The sequence below is a fragment of the Sitophilus oryzae genome, unplaced genomic scaffold (assembly GCF_002938485.1).
Source record: "Sitophilus oryzae breed Bouriz unplaced genomic scaffold, Soryzae_2.0 scaffold_467_pilon_pilon, whole genome shotgun sequence".
In the NCBI taxonomy this organism is placed as follows: domain Eukaryota; kingdom Metazoa; phylum Arthropoda; class Insecta; order Coleoptera; family Curculionidae; genus Sitophilus; species Sitophilus oryzae.
In genome coordinates this window covers 1,905,281-1,932,807 of record NW_022147048.1, presented here as the reverse complement: position 1 = coordinate 1,932,807, position 27,527 = coordinate 1,905,281, and the positions used below count along the sequence as shown (strand labels likewise).

The window sequence follows — 27,527 nt, the reverse complement described above, 5'->3', positions numbered from 1 at the left end:
TTTTCTTAATTGAAAGTAGTTCGTAAAGTGGCGGTAAGAGACAATAATTCTCAACATTTATTCATTCAGAAAGATATTCAAAGTAATGTGTAATGTGTGCTTTTCAAGGTGTTTTGTAAATCAGTGGTTCAAATTGTGATGAAGCCTATACGAAAATAATGTGTTAAGTTAAAAATGGGGACTGTTATTTTAGCAGTTTTTATAATAGCACGTACAAGTAAGCAGCACAATGAAGTGTATTTAGTTAAGTGTGTATCGAAAAAGAGAACTGTCGCAGTTACATCGATCTGTCATAAGTATCTTTTTTAATGTTGGGTAAGTTTTTTAATTTAACTTTTTTAACTTTTAAACGTTTAACTTTTAATTCATTTTATGTAATAATATCACAATCTTAAAAATGTAATGCATCTCTGCAAACTCCTCAGGTGTTGTGATTTTATGACTTACTTTTAAACATATACTTTCTTGTCCATATGGCAACACAGTGCGTCGAATTAACTGAAATCCGGGCTTGATCCGGGTAATTGGATGTAGTTGGCAATATCTGCCGGCGGTTCTCAAAATGTTGCGATTATTTTTTAAAATTTTCAAAGTTAAATAATTCGGTTATTTTCAATTTATTTTAAAAATGGTAAAGAGAAAATATGTTTATTTTGACCAGATCTACCACCCTTTAAAATATCTGCACTCATTTCTGGGACACCCTGTATATATACATAGTAAAAATATTTCTAGATATGACTAACGTTCACTTTGAACGTAGTGAAAATTAACATCTAGCACTTGGCAACATTGTCGGGTGCCCGAGTAGACTAGTAGGGCGTAGACGCTAGTTCAGCCTCCCGGCTAGACCTTCGTGATATCTAAATGCCCACCTACATGGTTTGACTTCACATGTCGCCTCGCGGGCTGAATTCTTCGTTCGTCACATAAACACCTGTTGGAATGCGGCGTTTCTTTTCCTTATTCTTTCTATACGCTTTTATCTATCGCAACTCGACGAAAAACTGTTTTTTTCGGAGCTAATGTTTTGGGGCGCCCCATTATCCCTGAAAAAAAAATACCCTAATAATAGCCTTCGTTTCGTTCCTCGTTCTGTCGGTCTTTCCTTTTTTCTTCGGCTGATATTTTTTCTTCAATCTGGTTAAGATATACTCTAGATTAATTTTAAATAAGATTTTTTTCCTGGCACATTTCATTTTTTTAGGGCTCCATACAATGACCTCTAAATAAAGTAGACCCGGCATTTCATTCATAAAAAGAAAAAGATCAGAATCAGACATTCGTTTCTTGTTCTATGCGAGTGGGAACAAGACGGGCTGATCGCAGTCATGAAGGATTCCCGAGAGAATGGCAACGCTGTTCAGAGATCTTGAGAACGTGTGTCAGTGGCGTAGTTACTTTGATTGTAATATATAATTATTTAATATTATATTCTCGTAAATATGATTTTTGGATACGATATATTGTTGTGGCTCTTCAAATTTTGAAAACGACTACTTCTATACTCCAATCACTTCTATACGAAAATAACTAATTGAAATTATGATATGCACATTTCTATAGTAATGTCTGTAAATTGCTCCAGTAGTAATATAATCCATCAAGCGTTCAATGAATAAGAGCCGAAGACGACTTTTATGAAACATTTATGTGAATTAATGGTATTATTTTGATTGAAGCAACGGTGAAAAATGAGAATATTTTAAAACTGTCGTGACAAATTGCAATTTAATATTAGGTATAAAAATATTACTATTTATAACAACAATAATAAAGATCTTTGTTAAACTAAAGAAAATTTCTAAAATATTTACTTATTTCTGGATCAGTTTCTTCGCGGATAATCGGGACCTTGTACTGAATAAATAATTAACTATTCAATAAAACATATCAAACAAAGACGCATTTATCTTTTAAAATATATATATTTTTTGTCTTAATAAACAAAACAAAAAATACATTCCTCTATTACAACAATTATACTATCAAAAAAAAAAACGGCGTCAAAAATGACAATCGGTGATAATTTTGGCAAGGTGATATGTCATGAGCCCTACTCTTGTTTATTTTTTAATGACACTTACTGGCAGTAGTACGCCTTAAGGTTGTATTTGATTTTTAAATGGTGTAATATAAATTCGAAAATTTTTTTTGGATATCGATTTGTGTTTCTGGAAACGTTCTATCCTTTTATAATTTTTCTATAATCAGTATTAGCTTTTGACAAGTTTTATGTCAATTTTTAATAAATGACATCTAGAAATAGACCTCGCCAAAATTATATTCGATTGGTATTCCTAGCAGTCTTTGACGCCGTGTTTTTTTCGATCATACGGTATTTAGTATGATATATCCATTATATAAATCTATTTTGATTTTACACTTAAAAATCATCTTTAATAACTAAAAATCCTAATAACAATCAGTATGTTCGAAAAAAAAGGCGTCCAGTTGGCTTAGAAATGAACATCGATGACATTCCCCATATACGCCGTTTTTTTTTCGATCATATGGTATATCACTATTGAACATTTTTCGTAATTGTGACATTTTTAATTTTTTTATATATTTTTTCAACAAATTAATATTCGCATTTGTATACTTGGTTTTGATAATATTTAAATATTATGTTCAAGATATTCAATAAACCCAAACGTGACGAAACTAACTTAATGTAATGGTTCATTACTTATAACGGGATATTCCAAAACTGTGTGATTTACTAATATTTCCAAAGATTTTTTCCTATTTTACCTTTCGGGCACCGCACTGATGTAACATAGCCTTACTCACCTTCGAAATCAAACTTCTAGGTTTAAATCGTCTCTATTTATGCAAATTAAGCAAGTTCGCACCATTGTCTTATTGTTTCTGAATAAAATCACTAAAAATAATACCACAAAACACTAAAATATCTGGAAATCACCTCATAAAACATTTCGAAAAACCACAACACATCAGGGGCGTAGATAGGTGTATGCTATGGGGGTGGTACTATAATTAAGTCGCAAAAAAAATCACCGTCGGAATTTTTTTGTCGAATTAAAACGACGGCGATTTTTTTGTCTTCAAAAAGATATAAAAACATAACACAAAAATTGAAATATAGATTGGTAAATAACATAAACAAAAATGAAACAACGACGTTTATTAGTTAATTTTCTATAAACTATAAAAAAAACTCTAAACTATCAAATAAAAAACTATAAAAACTATAAACTATAAATAAAACTACAAAACAAAATCAAGTTTTCTAGTACGCTGTTTGGAAAACCTATCAATAACAGCATCAACATTTATTTCAATATCTTTATGGATATTGATTAGAGTTAACCCCACTAATCTGGCCAGGACAAAAAAAAAGAATTTTTTTAAGAATGTCAAGTTTGACAAGTTTATAATTGACATTCTTAAAAAAAATTAAGAATGTCAATTATAAACTTGTGTATAGTGCTAATAATAAATTACAACAATTATTAGGTAATCCAAAGGATAAAACACCTCCACTGGAAAGGTCGAGTATTTATGAAATTTCTTGTAAAGATTGTAATCAGAAATATGATGGGCAAACTAGAAGATCAATATTAACTAGATTTACAGAACATTTAGCTCAGATAAGATATGGTAGACCTGATAAATCTTGCGTTGCCGAACATATTGTTGATAAAGAACATTGTATAGATCTTAATAATTTAAAATTAATTAAACAAGTCTCAAATTACAGGCAATTTGATGCATATGAAAGCATCAGAATTAATAAATCTAAAGATAGTATGAACAGAGACAACGGTCCAATTCCTTCAAGTTCTTTGTTCCTACTACACTAGTGGCGGAAGTCTAACTGTTACGCTCAGTGGGCTCTGACTCGGTTGGCTAGATTTTGCCACGCCCACTCGGTGCCCACTGAGCGAGTATATAAACGCTCAACTTGTAGATTGTACTTTAGTTTATAATCATCTGCTGATGATGCTAACATGGTTAGCGAAACGCGCGTCCAGTGTAAAAGTAAAAGTGTTTTGGTGTATTGTGGTGATTTAGTGTTTTTATTTTGCTACATAAAAATTATCTAGGCTTTAATCTTAGATTTCATGTATCTTTACGAAATTCGCAAATTTCCTTCAACTCATTGGTGTAGGATGAAACGATGTAAATGGGGGTCTGGCAAATTGAAAGGCGGTCGACACTGCTTAAGCAGTCGATTTGTTTGACGAGGCAATTGCGGTTTTTGGCCCTTGCTTTGGATTTACCGTGATGTATCGTTATCGAGAGAATTTAAGCTGAAGGATAATTGGCAAAAGCGTGTTCTCTAATTTACCAATCTCGAACCAACGACCAAAATCAATCAAACATAAAGCAATTAACTTAAATTCCAAGCGATGCATGTCGCGAGTAGAAGGGTGCAACGAGTAGAACAAACTATGCTTCATTATTTTTTTACATCGCGTTGCGATGGATTATGCTGCCTCTATTTTGCTCTGGTACATTATGTTCTGTACAGGATGAGTCAAAGATAGAGTATTATCTCAATAATTGTTTGGCGGTTTACAAATAACTGTTAAATACAAAAGTTATAGGGAAGGTTAAGATACACGTTTTAAATTATTGTAGAATATACTGGGTGCTTCATAAAGTACAAAAAAATAAGGAAGGTTGGAAAAAATATATTTTTTATTTATTTATTAATATCTCTGATATTATCGAAATATATTTACTCATATATATTATGTAGAGTGGTCCGAAAGGAAGCCAAAAATGCAATAATATACAGGGTGTTCCATTAAAAAAAAAACATACCGATCCAGTTACACATTTTTGAGCCACCCTATAGAAGTTGAAATATTTTCCTGAAATACATCCTCGTACATACTTTAGGTTTGGACTTTAACAAAATTGTGAAGTTTATTATTCTAGGAGTTACAGATGGCCCGACGCATTACTGCCGGACCCTGTATATTATAAAAAAAAATTTTATTAGATAAAAAAAGTTGTAGAATTTTACGTAGAATTTAAAAAAATAAAATAAAAAATAGTGTGTTGCATTTAAAAAAAAACATGTTATATCCGCAACACTTTTTTGAAGCACCCTGTATATTCTACAATAATTTTAAAATGTGTATCTTAACCCTCCCTATAACTTTTATATTTAACATTTTTTGTAAATCTCAAAACAAAGGAGATAATGGACTTTACTCTGTCGTTGACTCACCCTGTACATTCTGTAATGTTCATCAATATATTTTTTTACCTTTTATACTGTAGTAAGTTCCACCTTTTTAACAATTTCGCTAGCTTGACTTCGTATTCCTCTACATCTGAATTCTCATCATCTAGCGAAATATTACTTTGCAAATTTGAATTGTTCAATTCGTCCAGCGTTAAATTCAAAATCACAATGCATCGTTTCAGCCCGGCATCGTTTCCATCACTCTTCAAGAAAACCTTTGGTCGCCATAATGCTACTGAAATAATATTAACGTTTGATCATTCTAAACAACTACTTAAACAACACATTACCTGTAAACGCTACAATTCTCCTTTTTGTCACTAACAACTGTCATATACAATAAATACCGTTGTACTATTCAAAATAAGGGAACGCGACAAAAATCACACAACAACGTGTGGCTGATCGGGCTTATCCCGTCAATACCGCCAAACACCATCTTTCGATGTCCACCTCAAATGCATGACTTTCTATTGGAAAATATTAATCACGTGGCAAAAGCCTAACAGAAATGTTAGCAATTCTTATAGAAATAAAATACTCTCGTGAAAGAAGTGAAAAAGAAGGCTGTGCGAATCCTCGCAGGAGTGGGTTACCTTGATCACTGTAAGCCACATTTTGTTAACTTGCAGATATTGACTCTACCATACCATCTCTATACATTTTATGTCAATTGTTAGAATTCCACGATTGTAATTCATCATCGATTGTCATTTCCTAACCGTCTTTGACGCCGTTTTTTCGATCCTTTGGTAGTAAATACCTACTTGAATTTTTGGCAAAGACAATTTAATTCACCATTGAATAAATAAATATTTTCTATTTACATCTAATCAAATCGAATAGGTAATTACCAAAATTAATCAACCATAGCTTGTTATGCCTATATATAATTACAAATTAATTAATATATATTGACAGCGAATAGGACAAGCTAATACAATTAATTTTATCACGCCTTTACTAATTTGTAATAATAATATCCTAGTTTTTATCCAATACATTTAAATTAAATATAATTAAGAAACATAACCAATTAATGTAATAATTTCTGTATATTAACAACTTTATTTAATTTTTTGTTATGTGTTTGGAATACAGATACTGATATTTATAGCTGTATATTTGGAATGTAATAAATTCAGTAAACCAGTTGCTAAAATTAAAATAGACAGGGTGAACCGATATGTAAAGGGAAACTTTGGCAACATGTTCTGCAGATAAAAATAAGTTAAAAATTGGTACACATTTATGTCCTAACATTATTTTTTGGTACGATCGTACTAGTAACCTACTATCTGTCTCTTTCTAATACATGAGTTGAAAGGGTCGGTCAAGTTTGCCCCCCGTACTAGAGAAAATTCAAAAATAGATAGTATACCATTATTTTGCACACATTTTGCACACCATAAATTATATTTTGCACATTTACCTAAAAGAAACCAGAGCCGTTTTTTTAAACGGGGGGCAAACTTGACCGTTCCCCCCATCCGTTACGATATTGATTTATTTCTATGTACATCGATTCGGCTAATTTTGCACAATTTTGTACACCCTCCTGACGAAAGTTATGACGGGTTAAAAATTTGAAATTAGCCAACCGAGTCAGAGCCCACTGAGCGTAACAGTTAGATTTCCGCCACTAGAGTAGTAGGAACAAAGAACTTGAAGGAATTGGACCGTTGTCTCTGTTCATACTATCTTTATATTTATTAATTCTGATGCTTTCATATGCATCTAATTGCCTGTAATTTGAGACTTGTTTAATTAATTTTAAATTATTAAGATCTATACAATGTTCTTTATCAACAATATGTTATGAGGGTTTGACAATTTGCAATGCCCCCCCCCCCATCAGCTACGAAGTTGAATTTTGTTTATATTAAACGAATCGGCTAATTTTGTACACTCTCCAGACAAAAGTTATAAGGGTTTGAATATACCGGGTGTCTCAGATTTTAATCGGGAAAATTTAATAGACGATAGAACTTGCAAAAATAAAACAAAAAGTTCATATCATCTTGTAAGATTTAAAGCTTCCTTTTCGAGATACAGGGTACCATTAGAATACCATTTATAATATTAATTACCAATTAGAATTTAATTTTTTTCGCAAGAAGTAAGCAAGATAGACAAAAAAGTCAGGAAACAAAAAAATAATATTTTTAATTACTAAATCCAAAAATAATATTAAACTTCTAAAAAAGCAGAGGCGTGCCTATTTTTTCCTTTAAAATAATTTAACAGTGATGCCCCACCGCCGCCCCTGGCCATTAAACTTAAATCTAATTACATCAAATTAAGTCCCATAGTAAGTATTATAAACGGGTCAAGTTATATCAAAATCGATTAAATAGTTTTTCAAATATCTTATTTTTTTTTCTTTTTTAGAAGCTCTAAATCTTACAAGTTGATATGAACTTTTTGTTTTATTTTTGCAAGTTCTATCGTCTATTAAATTTTCCCGATTAAAATCTGAGACACCGTGTATATGTTGATATATTATGTAGATCAATACTAATAGGTACATTGTTCCTCTAAAGTAAGATGATGCGTTGGCGAGAGTTTATTTGAATCCCAAGCCAAGACGGGCCTATGTAGGACACTCCCGATTAAAGGCTAGCCTCCAAGTGTGCCTTATTGTCTCCGTGAAAGTGTTTTAATTAGCGCGCTATCTACATTTCAAATGCGGCTTTCCGACATTTGATGAGCATCTCCTTCCCCGCCATATTTGAATACAAGTCGAACGTTTTAACCAGATGTAAAAGTATCAGACGGTTCTGGGAGTGTGTCTCTGCGCAAACAATAGACTGATTTCGTATTTTGGTAACGCTAGTCTGTATATAATCTGCATGATGTATGCAGATCTTGAGGCTAGGTTGTGTTATTTTAAAAATTTGAAGATGTTTTATATACGAGTATTTGCGAAATTTATTCCTTTTAAAATAATCCTTACCAGTGATGTACAGGGTGGATCAAATTCGACGCTTTTAAATGGAAACACCCTTTTCTATAGGAGATAGACAAAAACTAATATCGGTGTCTGGAGCTCAATTTTTGTCAAAAACATGATGGTGAAAACCGCATATCGATATCTGTTACCGTTTCGGAGTTACGGGGTGTTTTTCAAAAATGTGCATTTTTAACAAATCGCTGTATCTTTTTTGCTATGGAAAATTTTGTATTTCTATGAAAACATTTCCAAAGCACCTTTTTACTTAGAACCTAATGGTTTAAGTATAATTTTTTAAACATTAATATTTTAAGAGTTATCAACAGAAAAATTGATTTTTTATTTGGGACACCCTCTATATTTTTAATTAACTGAAAATAATTTAAAATTACCTTCTCAAAAATATAGCACACTTGATTTTCCATAATATTCTTAAATCCACATATCACAAATACCGAAGTCTACAGCAGAATAGGCAGAGAAAGAGAATTGCTCAATATAATAAAAATAAGAAAAACATCATACTTAGGGCATATATTGAGAAATGAAAAATACCACGTCTTACAATTGATAGTTAAGGGTAAGATTGAAGGAAAGAGAGGTCTCGGCAGGAAGAAACTATCTTGGTTGAGAACCATCAGAAACTGGACTCACCTAACTTTTGAAGAACTTATAAGGAAAGCCGAGAATCGTAAAGATTTTGCCAGTGTGATCGTCAACCTCCACGAAAGAGACGGCACGTAAAGAAGAAGAATAATAATATATCATTATAGAAACAGTTTTTTGATATGACTATTAGTTGAGTACTTATGTAGGCTCCTAAGTAGTTTCAGCCCAGGGCTCCACAAATTCACGATCCGCCCCTGACAGAGGTTATCTCTTACAGAGGTGTTCTAGTGAGTTTCCCCACAGAATCTACATTCGCCGTTGTTTTTTAGCAGGGTGTACTGAGGTGTTCGTTGAGGAGACAGTGTCCTGTTAAAAATCCAAGCGGTTAAGCCAAGACCCTCCCACACCCTCTACCCGCGAGACATGACCACAGTCAGCAGAGGGTGCCTGGTATGATGGACAGGGGTAGCCCTGTCCGGCATCGTTATATGTCTTGGTGCAATTCCCTGGACACAGGAGCTTCCCCACCAACGACAAGGTGGTCTTGCATATCCTAGGGGAATTACATGTCCTAGGGGAAGGAATTGAGTGAATGTATTGTATTATTCGACAGAGAATGTAATTTAATCTTTAATTTGCCTAATCCTAATAGCGAAATATTCTCTAGAACGCAACGTTTCGGAACTATAGGCGAAAATCTGAAAAAAGTCCAAGAATTTTATCATCTTTTGGGCCTCCTCAGTCGAGCGGTCGTCGCTCAACCGTGCATACCTAGGAATTCTTTTACGTCAAATGAACCGATCAAATCAATTTCCAACACTTTTTTCTAAGACACTCCTCTCCCTCTAATAAATGTTATTGGATTTGCCTATCATAATAATTAATAGTATGTGTAAAAAAATTATAAAGTCGGCAAAGAAAAAACAAACTTTTAATGAACCATTATCCCTTCGTTAAAAATATCGTTTAACTTTTTACACTAAACATGTAATATTTTCTGCCCATTATTTCATTACGCTTCACTTTGTAATTTCTAATTGAAATTAGGGATATTCTCTTCACTGGCTAAACAAGAAGAACGACTACCATTGAAGTAGAAATAAGAAAAAAAAATAGTTAGAAGAAAATACTCCAAAAATCGAATTGATAACATATATTAACAAACTGATCTGTTATAGTAATATTGTTATTGCAATTTCTGTAGGTCTTCTAGGAAGAGAAAAAAAATTGAAGACATCATGGACCTCCCAACAAAAGTACTTTGTTTTATTTAGCGTTGAAGCGAATTAATGGAGTATACAATACCCGAAGCTTTATAACCAATTACAGGGTAAAGTCACAAAGTAATCAAATCAAGATTACATTTTTCGGATTTAGTGTTGTCCTCTTCTGATCCTCGGGTTACACTCTCCAGTCCTATCCTTTTCAAAAAGTCTAGCAACTTCGAGATTAAATGCTCCATGAAGATCTTTGTGTGAATGGCCTATCATTGCCTAGTATAAAGAACCACACATTTGCCGGGCTGTTGCACCGACATAAAATGTGCTCTGTCGTCTCTTTGTCAGATTGACAAACTCTGCACATGACTTCGTCCGTCAATCCTGTCAGCTTTATATTGACCTTACAGTGCCCTGTCAGTAGAACAAATATAGCTTTAACTGTCTTTTTCTTTTTGCTTATCAAGTCTGTGGTGAATTTTGGCGAAAGTTCTACGATTCTACTAAGAAATTTTTCGCTTGACTCTGTGCTGGTGAATTTTTCCATCATTCTAGAGATTTGTTTACCATCCACCGTTTTTTGGCCATTCTTGTGACTGCTTTTGTCCAGATAACGTCGCAGAAGGGCTCTGGGCAATGACTAAAGGATACAGGGACCCGTAACGCCCATATACGGGCTGGAACAGAATTTTTGCTGTTAGACGCCATTATTTTGGAGCCTACGGATGAGTCACCAGCTCGCCAACAACGACAATTTTAACGATTTTTAATAATTTGTTTTATGTAGTGAACTTTGTATAAACTTATTAGAATGGTGATGGTATTCAGCTTTCAAGCGTAAAAGCCGCAACAAGATAAGAAAGCCAGGAGTAAATAAACATTCTACTCCAGCTTTTTAGCGTTTCTTTTTTCTGATATTATAATATATGTACTTGATATGTGATATACTCGTGCTATACGTTAATACTAGTTTTGTAACTTTTGTTAACATTTTAATACGTTTTTTCGTATTTAATTAGTATGGTACCTACCGTCGCTTACACCATATGCGTAGTAAAAACATATATCAAACATATAAATATCTTAAATGAACAAAAATACGAGTAGTGGAAAAAGGGGCCAAAAAACCCTACATATATGCTTATTCTATGCATTAAGTTCATCAGACCGAAGGGAACAGCCGAACAGTCATTCGACGACCGGTTTCGGAGATTTTTCTCCATCGTCAGGCCGACTTTGCTGTAACCCTCGATCTGACCAACGAAAAGCAGAGAATAAATTTGAGTACAATAAGTACTACTATGGCGAGAGCGCTAGACGCTCTACGCCATCTAGCGGTAGCCGTGACAATCACAGATCGTACCGCCAAAATTCAAAACCACCGGACTACTGGTCTAGCGCTCTCGCTAACAACTAAAACACTATTTTTGGTTCACCATATGCGTCGGACCGAAAACAAAACTAAAATAAACTTGTACACAGCGGTCCAAGTCAACAACGGATGTAGACTGACAACAACGGATGTGACTCAACACGTCGAGCAACGGATGTAGACTGACCCAAGTCTACAAGACAGGCGGGGAGCGGCGGGAGGAATTTTGATACGGGCGAAGAGTAGGTCAACTGATATATTTATATTCTTTAAACTGTGGTTTGGAGCCATGGTAACTATTTGGTATCGGGTGTTATATGTCCTTGTATTCTTTAGTCATTGGTTCTGGGCCTATGCATGGCATTGAACGCTTCTGCCGCGTTGTGATGGTAGATATTATTTCGTGTTGGTGCATTGTGTTGAATTAGTGTTCTATTTTGCTGTGTGTAGGATGTACCAAAGGTTCCAAACCCAACTGTAATTTTTGACACTGGTGATTTTTTTTATAAAACATTTTTGATGGCCCCGGTACAAGCGGTACCGGCCGTTGCAGCGCCCGCAGACAATCCACATCGTGACCGGCGTTGAAATGAAACCACGCAGCAGTACCGCGGCCACATTTTACACAGGTACTGCCGTAGTGGCGTATATCCCTTTCCCCGCGCTGCCCTCTCCCACGAGTCGCACACAGGTTGGTCGCCGTACCGCCGAACCGCCGATCGCCCAGTACGAACTTAAGACTCGATGGTACCCGCGTAGTCACGCCGCCTTTCCAACGGTTCTATATACCATCTTTTCCATCGTTTCAACGATTTCTTTTAACGAAAAACCGACGTTTTGTGACGAAAAGTACGCGTTAGGGTGGTATTAGTGCGCGCAGTGAGTGAAAATAGTGTTCTTCTGTCTCAGTGAAAGATCGTTTTGGAAAGTTTGTTACCGAGTACCCACCGGAGATTTGGAATGCAAAGGTTAGGCACGACTTTCAACGGACGCCGTACAACTGCTGCTCTTTAGGTACTTATCTTCCTTCTATCAAACCACCCTCAAAGCCGTTCGAATTACCATAGTTCTGGTTCTCGTTCTAGTACCGGTTCTTTTACTATTATAGCTCTAACGGTCTTTTGTAACGTTAACGCAATTTCTTTAACGCTTTTTTGCGTGACGTTAATTAGTTTTCTGTGTTTGTGTCGAAACAGAAGATATCGGGGTCAACATCACTTAATATTGATTGATACAAGACACAGTAAAACTTTAATTGATTTGGTTGTTGGTTAACGGAATGGTAGCATTTGAATATTTTGACAGTTCGGAGAGATTGCGCCCTCTGGCGGCAACCGCAAACGTATGTTCGCATATGTGTTTATTTATTTTAAGTGTATGTTATGTTTACTATCAGTAAACAAATCTCATATCAGTTATTGACATAATTGTATACCGTTTTTGATATCATGATAGAAAGCAATACATTTACGTAGGTATATTTGTATTACTCTCGGTATTACATATTTTATTCTGTAAACTTTGGTATTACTGTTAACAAATGACTAGAGTGTTATTTATAAATAATAATGTATGATCGAAAAAAAATGAAATTTGTTAAAAATTAACACTAATTATAGAAAAATTAAAAAAGTATAGAACGTATCCCACCACACAAATCTATTTCCAAAAATTATTTTTTATCGAATTTTAAATTACACCATTTAAAAATCACTTTTATCTTTTATTCAATATAGAAATAAATTGCAACTTTATAAAGCCAACTGCCAGTAAGCGCTATTAATCAGGAAGAGTACGGGCTAAGTAAATGACGTCTAGAGCTTGGCCTCGTCAAAATTATGATCGATTGTCATTCTCCAGCCGTCTTTGACGCCGTTTTTTTTTCAATTGTAAGTTATTATCAGATGATATACTTTGTTATTAATTACACAAGTCAAATTTTATTTCCATTTGTGTACTGGAAACTTATTTGTAATTATTGAGATAGTACTAGCAGATGCGACCAACTTTGTACCGCCTATAAGAAAGTGAAGTGAGGTTTTTTTGTGAATTTTATGGTACAACGGATTGAATGATTGAGTCCAATCGATTTGACAGTTGTTGTCATTTGTTCTTTATCTTTTGGGTCACATTTCTATACAGTATGTCCCCGGATTGTCTTTACAAGAGGAAACACGTTTTTATTATTGACATTTTGAGAAAAATGCATTCTTCATAAAATTTTTTTTTTTTTTTTTTTGATATGTTTTTATTTTCCTTAATGAATAAATAACTGAAAATTATTTGTAGCTTTTGTAAAAATTAAGCAAAATAAAAATGTTGAACTTCTTTCTAAGTCTAAAATGTAAAAACGCGTTTCTCTATGGTAATATAAACTTCGGTTTATTATTTATAGATGTAGTTCATAATAATGCTTAATTAACGTAATGTTTTTGTTGTTTTGAAATGTTTAACAGAAGCCACAGCAATTATCTACGTTTATGCTATGGAAACGGGGGCTGTAATAGTTAACCGTCTGTAGGAAAACTATCAATACTAGACAACAGACAAAGAATATCAGATATTAATCAGAATTAATAATAACATGGCTACTTATAAAGAATAAAATCGATTAATTGACTATTAAACAGATTCGAAGAACGCCTTTCTGATTTTTTTAGGAACTTTTAGGAAAAAATTCAACCATATTTTCATGGTTTTTCTGTAGTTTGTCCTCTCAACGGGTATTGGATATCCTGGAAAGTTATAGCACGGAGATTACTCCCGTTTGAGAAACAAGCCAAAACATTTTCAAGTAAGAATACATTTGTTCTCGAAAATGTCAATATATAAAATAAAAAAAAAAAAATTTCCTTTTGTAAAGTCAATCCGGGGATATCGCTGTAAGTTGGAGACGAGACCCGAGGAAGGAGTCCTATACAAACATCAGAAATTAGAGAAAATGGCTCCAGTCGTATCTTGAGTATTAATGATACTGAGCCTAGACAGGACCTTGGCCATAATGCGCAAGGGTTGCCCGTGGATAGAGCGTTGAGGAATTGTGCGAAGGGAGAGGTTTTTTTAGTCGGGTAGGAATCCGACACTACCCAATGGTGTCTTATGCAAGATTTTTCCCTCCTCCTCAAAAAGAAAAGATAACAGTTCCTTGAGACTAAATAACGATTTTATATTTATTATATTTCTTTTGCTATGTTTTGAGCTTGAGTGCGTTTATTAGTAGCATACTAATTATTAAAGAATCTGTTATAAAATAAAATCGAAAATAATATATAGTATTGCATGCGTTAAAGTAGACTTACACTGTTTAATTAACCCAATTTCAAAGACCAGAAATTCTAGTTGCCGTTAACTGGCATAGTATACATTTAATTTAAAGACCATTCTGACAGATTTATGTTGTTATTACTTGCGGTGACTTAGTTTCGCTGACTTATTTAAGAGCATCATAAAAATATATTGCTTTTTTTTGTTTAACTGTACTTACTTCCAGATACAGAGATTTATTTAAGATATCTAAATAATTAAAACAAAGTCGCTGTCCGTTGAAGCCAACTGGACGTCGTTTTTTTTTCGATCATACACTGAAAAAAAGGATCTCTCAGTCGAAATGAATATGACTTTGCTTTGACCCAAAAGATTGGCGCTTTTCAATAGGGCCAAGAACGACGTTTCTTTGCCCAAAGCATTAACTATCTTTTCATAAGCTTTAAAAAATTACTTTAGAGAATAGAAGAATCTATCTGTCCAAAGTATTTCACTCTTGGCCCAAAATGAATATGCAAAGAAGTTCTTGCTACAAGAACAATAGTTTCTTTGATTCATGCAAAAATACTTGATTGAAAAGGGACCATTTCTTGATTAAAAAACACTTTCTTTAAACTAATAACGAATACTCATTGACTCAACTAAAAATTTATTTTGATCTAAGAGAAGCCTATACTTCATATACAGGCATATTACGAGGTATATTATTTTCTGATAAATTTAGGTTTTCCCAGTCTGTAGTAAGTAAAGGGATATTATTTTCCTCAATAGTGTTATTTTTCTTCACTCTTTGTATTTTGGGTGGTTCATCACTCTACAAATTAGAAAAAAATACATCACGATTAATCAAAGTAAAGCAAATAAATTATTAAATTATAAGCTTTGGTGACATTTGGAATTTTAATACGACGACTTGAAATTTAAAATTTTGTAATTATTTTGCATAAAAAAAATTGATACCTATATAATTCTATTCTATATCTATAATCACGCATGCATTATCTAAACAGGTGCATTAGGTAAATGGGTTCTACCTTCAAATATATAAAATAAAAGGCTCTTAATTTCCATTTTTCAGAAACTCCTTTAAAGAATCCATATATATCCTAAAATTTGTCCATATAAAAGACAAATGCACATGTTGATAACGATCACTAATATGTTATACGATATGCGTTTAAAAGCAAATTATGCAAAATTCCAAGTGGAAAATTCCAAGCAACAAAACCCCGTACTATGATGTGCGAAATATGAAATGCGACGTACGACTGATCGGACTGCCGACTGATTGTATATCCCGTCCTTCGTCATCGTCTTTGCGTGTCGTTATTATTTTCATCAAAAGAGTATTTAGCTATTGGAAAAATGGCCATGTTCCTTGAATGAAGTACTTCCTAGCGTATTTTTCTTATTATCGTAAAACAAAGTAACTTGCACTTGGTTGAATGAAAATAGATTCAAGAGAAATTTTCGAATTTTTCAAGAGAACCAGTTTTCTTGAGTTAAGAGAGTTTTTCTTAGAAGATCATCGAGAGAACGATGACGACTTTAGTTCAAGTCTATCTTTTTTATCAGTGTACGGTACTTGGATCGAAATGTAAACATAAATATAGAGAAATAATGAAAATTACTGTTAAATCGCTTGGTTTCAACAGATGTCATTGGTCTCAACCACTCCAGATTATTCGGTCTATCAATCATCCGTACTACAAGATGGACAAATAAAACTCAACTCATTTCACTGTTAGCACGGACAAAATTAGTCGGATCAGCTAGTATCTAATAAAAATATGTTTTTTTCCGAGAGGGGAGCCAATATTTGAACAACTCAAAATTTGCATGGGATTTCGTATATTTCCCACGCCGCGCCGTTGCACCACCCTGTAGCATATTTGTAAACGACAGGTATGGGAGCAAATTATTCTTTTTTGCAAAATATTATTTAGTACTATATTCTTTCGTAGATATCTTGCACTTGCGAATTTTGCGACTTTCTAACCAATCAACAAATTCCGCGATATCGTCTGCTGTTTAGAGGAGTTAAGGCAGTTATTTGGAATCACGGATGCTATTTATTAGACGGATTTGCGATATCGTGTGCTATTTACGCGGCATCGTTCGGCCTATAACCGAATTGCGATCATGGACGTTGTTTACAGCCCCGGATCTACAATTTTTTTGAACCGGGGCAAAAAATTGATAGTAGCGCCCCCTCTCTCCAGCGTTTGCAATAAATTAATTTAAAAAACTTACAAATATCAATTGGTAAACGGGGACAGAATGAGTTCCCTGTTTCACATTTAGAATCTCCGAATTAGTGGAATAAATTAGTGGTTTCCACTATGTAGAAGTTTGTTCCTTTTAATTTCAATTTTTTTTTATTTTTTGTACAGGGTATTTCAAAATTAGTGGTAGTCATTTCTAATTAGTAGAAAAAGTAAACAAAACTTTGACTTTCCACCAATTATACTTCAAATTTTACGAGGAATGTCATTTTGGTGTCATTTTGGCCATTGATAAGCATCCGTCAAGAGAAATCGTGGTTAGAAATCAAAAGTTTATTTGCCTTTATAAGCCAAATATATGGGTTTCTTTTATGTTTTTTTTTTTTTTTAAAATAATTTTTAAAGTAGTCAACCTAAGACGTTTATGGATATAAAGCACCAGATGGCGGGGCCTATTTCTACAGTCTTTACCACTGAAAAATATTTTGTTGCCTGAATTTGTGCTTAATTCAATAAAAACAGAGGTGCACAAAAAAATCGATAATTTCGACTGTGCCAATTGGTTACCAATCGACCAGATACTTTTGGTTCATTAGATATGCTATACAAGCTGGTAATTATAATAATTCGAACATTGTAAATACCAGACAAATTTCGCGAGGCCGACGAGGCCGATGTTTTCTTCACCGATAAGAAAAAAAAACGTTTGTTTAGGATAATTTTCGAGATATTTTTTTTTTTTTTTTTTTTTTTTTTTTTTTTATATTCTTTGTCCGTTTGATCTATTATACTGGTTGCACGTATCGAGGTTCTATTTCTTCTAGTTTTAAAAATGTTTTTTTTTTTTTTTGTTTTGTTTTATTTTGTAGTTGTAGTGTAAAAATTAGATTAATTTCCATTAAGTTTAATTATAATGTTTAGTGTAGAATACCAGAAATAGTTTTTTTTTTTTTTTTTTATAGTTTATTTTGTATTTAAGTAGTAGGTGAAAGGATAATTTGATTATTTCTTCTTTGCCTGATTAATTAGTGTTTGATAATTTTTCAGTGTAGAAGTGATTGAAGTAGTGAAGAAGTAGTTGTGTAGTGTTTTATAAGAGATTATATTAGCTTATTTTGTAGATGAGTAGTAGGTGAAGGTATTTGGGCATTTTTCTTTTGTTTTCTCTAATTGTAGTAATTCTTTTAAGTATTGTGATAGATACACTATATCTTCCTTCAACTGCGTTGAAAAGTGCGTTATCATAAAATTTTGGTTTTCTGGTAGTAGAATATACGAAGAAAAAATCTGATCAAATTTATTTTAAATTAAATTAATCGGAGTTTTATTAATCAAACTAAGTAATCTAGTCAAATAATAATAATAGTTAGTTTCTAAATAATTAAACAGGGTGAGTTTCCACGATGTTCTCTATGGTATCTCGAAACTACTGGAGATAGAGTTTGGTTAAATGGGGAAAGAATAATTGTAGTTTTGTGAGGTCATAAATATGTGCCTTCAGATTTTTGAAAAAAAAAAAAAAAAAAAAAAAAAAAAAAAAAAACAATTTTGGCTATTTTTAAAACTTTGTCTCTAATCCCATTATTTCCATTAGGGTTGATTGTAATGAGTCATCGATGGCTAAGTGAAATGAAGATCAAGCGTCATTTTATACCTATGTAAAATTATATGGGAAATAATAATGATCGTCATTTCATAGCCATCGCTGAAGCCGTTTTTATTCGATCATAATGGTATTTTAGACAAAACTTTTCAGATAAAAGTTGTAGATAATCACATACCTACGAGTTTGTGTTTCCTCCGTTTTTTCTAAAGTCTGTCATTTTGACATATGACACAAACATTATGTTTTTTAAATGGAAACCATAGTTGGCCATGACTTCATAAAAGCGCCATTCTTTAAGCTTTTCAGCGATATAGGTATTATATGTTTTTCGAAAAATTACAAGTTATAGCCAATTCTTTCTCTTTGGCTAATTTCAAATTATCAATACCATGCCACTATTAGTTGGCATCAAAAAATGTAAAAAGTTTCATGTTTTCAAAAAAAAAAATTTCATAAAAATCTGTGTAAAGCACTCAATTTATAATAAAATAATCTTAAGAATGAAATGATTCTTTATAAACCTGCATTAAATCAAATTAAAATAGGTATGTAACTTTTTAAATATTAATTAACAGTAATTAGCATTACTATAAATTATAAATAATGTACCAACATATCGAAATAATAATTTTTGTGAATACGGTTTAGAATTCTTAAAATAACAGGCAAAAAATAATCCACAATTTACACCACAAATAAAAGTTTCGTTTAAATTTCAATCAGTTGATCAATACTATTAAAGTTCGTAGAAACCCTGGCTATATTATTACATTACTCTGAGGAAAACAACGAAAATAACTGATATTTTACCTGCCCGAAAGGTTCATGATTTGTCCTCCAGTTGGCAGCACATTTTGTCTAGTCGGTTGGGCAACTTTAAGAATATATGAACAAGGATACAACTGACTTCCGCAAGCTGTTGCTAGGATATTCTATTAATTTTAATTGTGTTTAAAAAAAAACATTGTGAATGATCGTAAACTAAAAAGTAATAAGTGTTCCGAATGAAACTTTAGAATGTGTTCAAAAACTATATAACTGGGCGTTTTAAAATAAAATGAATACTTGATAGAAGAACGTAAGGTGCATACTAGGCGCTTTGTGGAGCAATTTTTTTGATTTTCAACCATATTATATTATGATTTTGTCGCCCCATGACACTGTCGCCCGTCGCAGGTGCCCCGGTTTGCCCCCCCTTAGATCCGGGGCTGGTTGGTTACAAATATGCCACCCAGTAGACTGTTGTATGTGTGTGTATTTAAAAGTGTATTTATTTTTAACTCAATAAACAATGAAAAGGACAGATCAAAAGACGTGGCTTATTTTGTCACAGCGGTATTAAAATATCGGTATCCAAAAATACGGGCGAATCTTTACGGTACCTCCTGATCGATAACCCGCCAAATTCCTATTTATTTGATGGCAAGGTTGTTGGCTTAAGCGTTAACTAATTACGTTTTTCTCTCTTATTCCGCTGTCGGGATCCATCTTGCTTCTTCTCCGTCATCGTCGACGTGTTTTTCTTCGGCGGCCACTTTTGGTAAATTGGTATTTGGACCGCCACAGAAAGAACTGGTCTTTCCAGCACAGCGGTGAGAAGTACTAAAGTTTACGCGGCCATTCTCGTTTATTACAAAATATACATTTTTCCTTATTACTGTTCTATACGTTTTTTAAGTTAAGGTGTATTAAGATTATTTTGAATGTTGTAGACAATGTTTCAGTATTGAAACTACACGGAAAAAAAGCTAAACTGGCTTAAAGATTATTAATCTTAAACGAACGATATGCTAGTTTCCCCATTCCGCAAATCTAGTTATACTTCTTTTCAAGAAAACCTTATCCTTAGGAGCTCAGAAAATTTATCTTTTATTTAAGATTTACCTAGCATTGAAATTAAGATTATAACTACACTCCAGAGAATTCTAGATAAAATCTTGTTTCGAGTACCACTTATACCTATTTGTAAATTAGCAAATTATTGCATTAAGTATAGAAATTTTGTGTACATGTATTACCACTTATTCAAGTGTAATATCACATACTATAAAATAAATAAAAAAAAAATGGTTATAAAATTATAAAGTTTTTTTTTTATTATCATTTGTACTTGTGGATATGTGAAAATGGAGGACCTTCAGGCATGGGAGATGACGAATTGATCCCCAAAATTTCAAGGTAACTTTAGCAATAATCCTACATTATTTGATGACATTGGTTGAGGTTAGGGGAAATGAAAATTAAAATTTTTAGCATGTCCCAACTCTATTATATTCATATATATTACCGGGCAAACCCGATTTTAGGATAAACTAGTTTTTAGGACGAATATTAACCGGGATCGGAAAACTATATAGTTCTCACAAAATTCGGTAACGTTTTCCCTATGCTTTCGGAGGTTCCGGTTCGATCTTGTTAGAAACTCTTGTTTTGGTAAAATCTTTTCATAATTTCCATTTACAATAGGTATGGAATTTTGAAATATCACCAGAATAACCCTGAATATGGTTAATACTTTTAAATTAGATTAGCCAAACATCACCTACCAAATTATATGTTTTTCGTAATAAGAAAAATACAATAAAACTGTGTAATTTCCCAATATAGGTAGATATTGGACAGCGGTATCGCTAATTAAAAACGAGAAACAGTAATAAAATTGTTAAACATAATTGAATCATTCCAAAAGCGTACATACCTAGTTTACCACCAGTGTATAAGAAATAATGCATATTAAAATGGAGTCTCCCTAACCTCAAACCAATGTCACCAAATAATGTAGGATTATTGCTAAAATTACCTTGAAATTTTGGGATCAAATCCGTCATCTCCCATGCCTGAAGAAGGTCCTCCATTTTAACATATCACAAGCACAAACGATAAAAAAAAAACTTTATATAAAGTACTCGGCGCGTCTCGTATCGCAGAAGAGAAACAGAAACCCAATAAAATGAAGATAGGAATCAGGAACGCACTGTTGCGTTGTTGCTGTTGGGGATGGTCACTTAATATTAGAATAGTAACTCTTGGAAACGGGTTGTTATTCTCGCGCCGAGAATAATATACTTATTTAAAGTCTTAACACACCGATTTCAAGTAAAAGTTTTAAAAAGTTAAATAATGACTTTTTACCTTGATATGTGCCATTTTATACCTCCATTTCTATCAATAGTTTTTCAGCTGTTAAACGATTTATTCCAATTTGATAGTAATATAAGTTTTCTTAAATATAAGTCATTTTATTCTTTTTAGATTCAAAATTACTTAAAGTGACTATAACTATATTTAAAAAGAAAGTGTAAAAGTAAAATAGTTCCAACATTTGTTAATATGCAAAGAATTATCATCCCTAAAGAAAGTAAAATTTTAAAGTGTGAAGGATTGTTCTTGAATATAGAAATGATTTTTTCCCGTGTAAAGATCAAGAACAGTTTACCTAATAGGACTGCTCATTCAGCCAAAAGTGTCTGTCAGGTGCATGCGAAAACTACTCGCTTTGTGACGTCATTGTAGTCTTTGTCATGGTTATCAGTCCTTATCCGGCAACCAATAATACACACACGTGCATTATTGGTTGCCGGATGCAAAACGTTCCTTATTTAGTTTATTTATTTAAACACCTTATATGTATGCAGTATAGAAAATTAACTGTATAAATCGTATTAAATACTCGGATAATGCATTTTTAAGAACAGCAGATCCCAGCATCACCTTTTGCATACATTCTATTTAGAGTACTTCCATATTTTGCTTTAAAATAATTAACAAACAATATCGTAGGCACTTAGTAAGCACTTTGTCACAATCCACAACACAAAATGAACGTATTTATACACTCTATAGCTCTAAAAACTTTAAAGACACCTTTTTCACATTTAAAATTGACAAAATAATTAACCCAACATTTCTCAGCTGTTATTTTTATAAGTTTACCATAGGCAACTAATAATAACAAAGATATTTAAACTCAAACATTTTTTTTTTGGTATTTTGGTATTTTACTTTTGGTATTGACTTAAATACAGATGAGGATTTTGATGAGCAGACAACTGATGCATCTGTCATAGCTGGATTTCCAAATATTCCGCAAGAAGATGAGAAAGAAGAAAGCGAAGAAGACATTACTGTTGAAGTATCATTTGAAGATTACCACTCAGATTAAAATTCTCCCAAAATCAACAATAATCCGTTCGACTACAATCATTACCAAGAGCACCGTTTTTTAAAATTAATATGGTATTGAAGGACGAAGCTATGTACAAATTTTGTCAATCTGAAGAAGAAACGATAGAACACATTTTATGTGGGTGCGACAGCCTGGCAAATGTGCGATTCTTTGTATTAAGCAATTGATAGGCCATTGATAAAGAGTTATATGCATCAGGGTTCAGGCTCCAAGTTGCTAGACTTTTTGAAAATTGGACAATGTAGCCTAAGGATCAGAAGGACATCACAATAGATACGAACAGTATTTTTGCTAAAAACCACTCAAGTTACAGTTTACCATTAAATACTATTTTGAATTAAAATTAAAATGCATAAAAATAATATCTCTACAGCATAATGATATTGAATTTAAATATTTATAGGCTATATATTATAGTAGCAACATATTATTATAAGTACAGCAATAATAATAGTGCAATTCTTACAATTCCTTTTTAATCAATTTCTTGAAGCTGCATGTACCCATATTACCGATGTTTATTGAGATATCTCTTGAAACAACGCAGGCTACCAGAACTAATGATCGATATCCTTGACCTTAGGAGAAATTCTTCAAATAGTTGCGTTGGCCTCGTTTTCATTAGAGATCTGCAGACTTTCTTATGCCCCTTTACATTAAATTATCATAAACAGATTATTTGTTGATGTAAGAATTTACTAATATCAAGTGTAAACGAATTTACTGATTATGTTGGTCTCTTTATTATTTATCACACTACACCGCCAGTTTTTAGCCACAATTACAGAGGATTGTTCTACTATATCGATTACTAAGTAAATCTTAACAGCGCACTGATTGCTTTTGTTAGGTATGTGTTGGTTTGGTTTTTGGTTTGTTGGTTCATTTTTGTTGATTTTCGTTTTTTTTTCTCTGTACGGTATTAACTACAGTCTAAATTACAGTATCTACTAGGTAGTAGAATGTATATAATATAATATAATTGGTAGAATCTCAACTTTAGCTAGATCCCATAGATTTTTGATTTCTGTTGCCAGTTCCTGGTATTTAGATATTTTTTCATCATACATCCGTGTCAAATTGGAGTCTAATGGAACCACAAAGTCTATTATTGTCACTTTTTTTCCTGCTATGTCTTGGAAAACCATGTCTGGGCGATTATGATGCACTGGCTTATCAGTAATGATTTCCATGTTCCATAAAATTTTGTAGCTGGTATTTTGTAGTATTGCCAAAGGTGTGTATTTGTAGTCCGGTGTGTAGGTTTGTAGCAGTTTGTGTTTAAGGCATAATGCTTGATGTAAAGATTTTCCCATATTATCTTGTCTGCTAAGGTACAGTACATCTGCTGGATCTGTGTCTATGAAAGGAATGCGGACAAAAAACATTTAAATAAACAGCAATATATTTTATACGTCGATTTGACGAGTGCGTCATCGCAAATCGCACCGCTCACTCATTTTATTGGCTGCTTGCAAATTTCTTGAATTTTTATTGATGGGACGCGTCGTCTATTTTTTTACGAAAAACATCGAGAGAATATCGTTTCCTCCCTCACGGATACCCCGTAGCTACAGAACGGACAGACGTACTGTATGTGGTTGATGCTAGTGATGTGCAGCCTGATATGATATGGTGTATACTTTCTTGAGCAGGGCAACCTAACCGACACGTCCGCCGTTGAAGGTACGTCTACTTTTAGTATGTATTTTCTATATGTTCTTGTAGGTACTACTTTATCTTGTATCGCCGCCAATGCTCCTTCTGTTTCTGAGAAGAGGTATCCGTGCTTCAGGTGACTGATATGGTCTTGCATACATCCTGCTGTTCAATACTGGCAGCGAACCTCCCATGGAGTGCTTTTTGCGCCCAATCTGATTTTAGCTGTTGACTCCTTGCTTCTTTGCTCCTTTCTACTAGTTGTTGCGCTAGATTTAGTGCACTCAGATTTTTGTCTGCTTTGATGATGGCTTGTATGGTAGTAGAGCGTTTTGCATGAAATATTTGATCTTCCTTCCTGATCTTCCTCCATCGCTTCTTGGTAAGTATAACCTCTCCAAGGCAGATTTTAAATGGTGCATCCTGTATTTAGTGAGTGTTGTTCTGTTTTTTTGGTCCAGATGTTTTAGCTCAGTGGTAGCCCACGGCCGAATACCAAATGTAAACGTGAGTGCAGGTGCTGCCCAGGTATTGATTGCATCGAAACATTTTTTTTGCTTTCAGACAGGTTCTCAGTACAATATTTAATCTGCGGAAAAATTCTTCTTTAACTGGTTCTCTGTTTAATGCTTCTTAACTTAATTATTATTACCAAACATTTCCTCCCAATTTTTTATAGATGGCGCACAGTGGGGTATTTGACACCGATAGTTGATCGAAATTTTTTTATATAGACCTTATATAAATTATTGCTATTTTCAATTAAAGAGGAAATATATGAACAAAATAAAGGATAATTTGTTCATTTAAAACAAAAGAAAGAAAAATCACTGTTCCGGTGTTTCCACGGTCAATGCCACTAATGCCAGTAGTAATATCGCAACTAATACTACTAATGCTACGATTGATCCGCGACCAATGCCCATACCACTAAAGCCGCTACTAATGCCAAATTGTGCTATACTGCTAATGGCACTAATGCGATCGCTTTGTACACAACAATGCCATCGCGGTTTACACCTCGCATTAGTATATCACTGATTTGCAAATTAGAGGAAACCAAGAATGTTTTTTCTCATTTTATCAGCAAAGTCGCAAAAAGTCGCAATATTTTATTTTACTGTATGAAAGCCCAATGTTTACTAAGTAACACGTATACAGGGTGTTTCAAAACAAATGCGAAAAACTTTAGGGGGTGATTCCTTGTTCAAAATAAAGTGACGAGTGCGTCATCGCAAATCGCACCGCTCACTCATTTTATTGGCTGCTTGCAAATTGAATTTTTATTGATGGGACGCGTCGTCTATTTTTTTACGAAAAACATCGAGAGAATATCGTTTCCTCTCTCACGGATACCCCGTAGCTACAGAACGGACAGACGTACTGTATGTGGTTGATGCTAGTGATGTGCAGCCTGATATGATATGCTGTATATTTTCTTGAGCAGGGCAACCTAATCGACACGTCCGTCGTTGAAGGTACGTCTACTTTTAGTATGTATTTTCTATATGTTCTTGTAGGTACTACTTTATCTTGTATCGCCGTCAATGCTCCTTCTGTTTCTGAGAAGAGGTATCCGTGCTTCAGGTGACTGACATGGGTCTTGCATACAACTCTGTTCAATACTGGCAGCGAACCTCCCATGGAGTGCTTTTTGCGCCCAATCTGATTTTAGCTGTTGACTCCTTGCTTCTTTGCTCCTTTCTACTAGTTGTTGCGCTAGATTTAGTGCACCCAGATTTTTGTCTGCTTTGATGATGGCTAGTATGGTAGTAGAGCGTTTGGCATGAAATATTTGATCTTCCTTCCTGATCTGCCTCCATCGCTTCTTGGTAAGTATAACCTCTCCAAGGCAGATTTTGAATGGTGCATCCTGTATTTAGTGAGTGTTGTTCTGGTTTTTTGATCCAGATGTTTTAGCTCAGTGGTAGCCCACGGCAGAATACCAAATGTAAACGTGAGTGCAGGTGCTGCCCAGGTATTGATTGCATCGAAACATTTTTTTTTGCTTTCAGACTGGTTCTCAGTACAATATTTAATCTGCGGAAAAAATCTTCTTTAACCGGTTCTCTGTTTAATGCTTCTTAACTTAATTATTATTATCAAACATTTCCTGCCAATTTTTTATAGATGGCGCACAGTGGGGTATTTGACACCGATAGTTGATCGAAATTTTTTTATGTAGACCTTATATAAATTATTGCTATTTTCAATTAAAGAGGAAATAATATGAACAAAATAAAGGATAATTTGTTCATTCTAAAAAAAAAGAAAGAAAAATCACTGTTCCGGTGTTTCCACGGTCAATGCCACTAATGCCAGTAGTAATATCGCAACTAATACTACTAATGCTACGACTGATCCGCGACCAATGCCCATACCACTAAAGCCGCTACTAATGCCAAATTGTGCTATACTGCTAATGGCACTAATGCGATCGCTTTGTACACAACAATGCCATCGCGGTTTACACCTCGCATAAGTATATCACTGATTTGCAAATTAGAGGAAACCAAGAATGTTTTTCTCATTTTATCAACAAAGTCGCAAAAAGTCGCAATATTTTATTTTACTGTATGAAAGCCCAATGTTTACTAAGTAAAACGTATACAGGGTGTTTCAAAACAAATGCGAAAAACTTTAGGGGGTGATTCCTTGTTCAAAATAAAGGGTAGTTTGCTTTATAAACGTTGGGTCAAAAGTCAACCATTAGGGAGATATCGCGGTACAAAGATGGCGGAAAAATAATGTTTTTATTTTTTATCTTGAAAACGAAAAGAGATAGACTAATGAAATTTTATGGAAGCATTACTGTTATGAAAACAAACTTGCAGGTATTTTTTTTACTTTTTTAAAATGAGTGGAAGGGGTTGAAATAAACTACCTCTATCATTCTTGTTAACGAAATTTAAAGAAAAATCTTATCAAACACAGGCAAATGCTTTAATTTGGATAGTTTAGTTTGTTTAGAAACTTTTTTACCTCTTGTGTTTTTTTGATAAAACTCACCGATTGGAAATTAAAAAATAAAATGTAAAGCATTACATCTCAGGACAAAAAACATTTTTAGATTAAGAATCTAGTGATAATAACGATAATAATAATCATCTAGATAATAACGTATTGCAGTAGAGTAATGTCAAATAAAATAATATTAGGAACATCCTAAAAAGTAACAGCGGCCGACTAGATTTTTTCCTAAAAAAATT

The 27,527-nt window shown here is 33.5% G+C and overlaps 1 protein-coding gene across 3 annotated transcripts in view; it reads left to right on the top strand.

The window, feature by feature from the left end:
• The window catches only part of LOC115886095 (apoptosis-stimulating of p53 protein 1), a 451,411-nt gene that overhangs the window by 78,811 nt on the left and 345,073 nt on the right, over positions 1–27,527 (top strand). Inside the window, exon 1 of one of the 3 annotated variants that reach the window (XM_030905150.1) lies at positions 12,279–12,392. The exons of the other annotated variants lie outside the window; for them this stretch is intronic. The gene's annotated coding sequence lies outside the window, so the exon portion shown is untranslated. Of the gene's footprint in view, positions 1–12,278; positions 12,393–27,527 lie in introns of those variants that run through there. 3 annotated transcript variants of the gene reach the window in all.